We start from the raw sequence: 3,595 nt of genomic DNA on the forward strand, positions 1-3,595 counted from the left end.
ATCAACAAATTGCTGAATCTGCACCACTGCTGCACAAGGAGCTGTTCAACCTGAATATTTACTTGATGAAGCTCGACTGGTGAATCAGTTGTCATGATTGCCTTTTTATTTTAATTTTTATTAATATTGAATATTGTAGTTTATATTATTGATATTATTATCCAAATTGTATCAAACGCATAACAATAGTAAATCATATGAAACATGAGATATGTGTTACACAAACAGACATACAGAGATTTCTGGAATATGTAGATAGACTTGGAGTGTAAAATTTGTGTATACAGGTGAATAGCTTCTGTTCTGTCAAACGTGCTCGTGACAGATTACTGAGAAATGCACAGTATAGTCCTGTTAACACTGTAGCTCATGGAATTCAGATTGATGTATTGCTGCATTTATTAAGTTGGACTTTTTGTTCCTTTACATTTCAACAGCCAACTTTCAAGCAATCCTGTGACAGGATCATCATCTAATGGAAAAATACAGTGGCATGAGAAAGTCCTCCATGAAGTAAAAAAATTGTTATGCTGGTCCCAGCAGACTGGAACTAAACTTGAAATGTGCAGTGAATAAGCTGCTGATACCTGTCGATATCACACACAAGCTCGTAACCCTCTTAGATTCCAACGTGAGCTAATTTCAACATGCGATTCTGGAAATGTTACAGATCTACTCAGCAGGCTCTGGCTTCAGAGGAGGAAGTAATTTAGGAAGGAATTTGGCAGAAATGAAACAGGGTGTGACTCTCTATGTGTGCGTCTCCAGATTCATTGCGTTCTTATGATTTACAGTTAACAAAGAGGGGATGTGGATGATAATTTGAGCGCTCTGATACGATCTACGCCATTCCTCCTCATTTCTTTAAACTCACCCACGGTCTGAGTTGCCTTACACTGTATCTGGTTTGTGTCATATGCCACAAGTTTCCGCGAGGCCTCTCATTTATTCTCAGCCTTATCACTCGTGCTGCTGCCTGGCCAGCGTCTCACACCGACCACACTTCATTTGAAAAGGAGGGAAGCCAAGTTGTAGCCCTGCAGCTACAGTTAATGAGCCAGGAGGGAAAGAGTACAGTGAGTCTCCCATCACCAAACAGAGGTCACCCCCCCCCCACCTCCTCCTCCAAAATATGTTCCAACTTTTGCTTGGCAAGCATTTTAATGTATTGCCCTACATGGACCCCAAAGGTTCAGAGGTTTATGTTGATGGAAATCCCTTTTATAAGAGTATTAGTGGGTCATGTCCCCCTGAAACTCTTTTAACTGTCAACTACACTCTGTGTGGTGATGATGACCTTGCAGCTAAAGGCGCAGATACCGAGAAACAAATGTGCCACAATTCAACCCCTGAACACTGGCCCTGTATCTACAGTTGACATACACTTTATTTTATCCATGCACTGGTTGGTGCAGAATTTGATACCCAGTTACCAAGCTGTCTGATGTACAAGCACACGCAGTGGCTGTATGTTTCCATTATGGTCTCATTCCGCTCAGCATGCCTGGCTACGCTCTCGGTGGGGAGTCGCAGTGTCTGTGACAGAGCAGCTGGGAGAGTCGATCTCATTAGAGGGCCGAAGGGAGGATTGCAGAGCTGGGCATTCCTCCGCAGCAGCAGCAGAAGGAGATGCATAGCTCTCATTGAGGAAAAGTGTGATGATAAACTACAAACGAAAATAACCCTCCCACAAAGGTTCTCACAGAGGTTGGTCATAAGGAAAGAGAACGATTGTCTGAATAAACTAAAGAAACAAAAGGCAAACTAACTTTATAAACAGTTCAGATAATGTTTTTTAGTCTACTTCATCCTCTGATAATGAGCTGGGCTTATAATTAAAAATCAAACTGACGTGACTTCCATTCAATTATCTCTGACAGAACTGCTGAGATTGCAGACGTCTATTTTCAACTTTTTGGCACGTTCGCTAAATTTGGAGACAGATAATGAGGTAAAAGGGGGAAATGAAGTGTGATGCTAAATCCTGGCCTGGAGTCAAAAATCCCTCTTGGCCTAGAGAGAACAGCAGCATCAAACACATGGAGAACAGCCTCTTTATCCAGAGGATAAGGAGTCGCTACTATGTGCTGAGTGTGTGTGTCTGTTCTTCGAGTTGGCCTGTTGGATGTCGTCCGCTTCTCCGATTGAAGTCTGCCATGGTGATCAAAAGGGCAGACAGACTGGCTGCCCTAAGTTTGACTGTGATTGTGAAGAAGGTAGAGGAACCAGCGTGGACACACACACAAACTTGTGTGCACACATTCACGCCTGCATGTGCAGAATGTAATTAAGCTGCACTGCAGGCGAAAACTCTCAACTGAGCTGATTAGAATACAAGGTGACGATACAACACCTATTCCAACCTTGCTGCATTGGCTTTCTATCTGTCTTTGCAATGATTTTAAGATTTTATTGACTAAGCCCCAAATGAACTTGGCACCATCTTAGATCAGCTGATAGTGTTTGTCTGGTAGTTCCCAGAGCACAGTTGGTGACTGAAAGCTATTGTTAATTTTGCAGTGTGGGCCCTTTAACTCTGGAATGATTTACCAGCTGAGATTAGATAGGCTGCATCTGTTCCTGCAGCCCTCTCAAAACTTTCTTAAGATACAAAACAGAAAGATTGAGTTTTTATTTGTCCCTGCAGATATTTGGGTAATTTCGACTCACATAAACTACACTACATTGCACCTTTAAGCAGCTCTGGATTGACAGAGGTAAACATTTAATAGAGACCAGCTGTACAACCCAATTTTTGTCCATGTTTAAAAATTCAACAACTTGTGGATTAAATTACATTTCTGATCTGTTTCTTGATTTAATTTAATTTAATAGGCGGCGTGGTGGAGCCTCACAGCAAAATTGTTTCTGGTTTGAATCCCAGTTTGGCTGGGGTCTTTCTGCCTGTATTCCTGTGTCTGTGTGGGTTTCCTCTGGGTCCCCCCCCCCCCACACACACACAGTCCAAACATGCAGATTGGGGTTGGGTCAATTTGAGACTCTAAAATGACCGTAGGTGTGAATGTGAGTGTGAATGGTTGTTTGTCTCTATATGTCGGCCTTGTGATTCGCTGGTGACCTGTCCAGGGGGTACCCCGCCGTTTACCCAATGTCCGGCTCCCCCTGTGACCCACGAAGAAAAAGAGGTATGGATAACAGATCCAATCATTTCTATTTAGTTTTATCGTTGTTCATCATTATAATTATTATCAAATAAACCTTATTTGAGCAGATCTGACCGTGACTATAGTCTATAAAAAGTTGCACCTGTTTCTCAACTTTATCACGTAGCACTTGAGCAGTTTACAGGATTTTCTTTGATAGTCTTTATCTGCATTGTTGTTATATTTCATGATATTATACATTGCAGTGGCAGGGTCTTACAGTGACAGTGAAGGGGGCTCAGTGTAATGGACAGAAAAGTGGGTCGAGCTGAGAAACAGAAAAAAAGTTAGGTTAGAGTGAGAGAGAGAGAGAGAGAGAGAGAGAGAGAGAGAGAGAGAGAGGGAGGGAGGGAGGGGGGCTGGGGGCACACACACACACACACACACACACACACACACACACACACACACACACACACACACACACACAC

Source organism: Paralichthys olivaceus, chromosome 19 (assembly GCF_024713975.1).
Source record: "Paralichthys olivaceus isolate ysfri-2021 chromosome 19, ASM2471397v2, whole genome shotgun sequence".
Lineage (NCBI taxonomy): Eukaryota > Metazoa > Chordata > Actinopteri > Pleuronectiformes > Paralichthyidae > Paralichthys > Paralichthys olivaceus.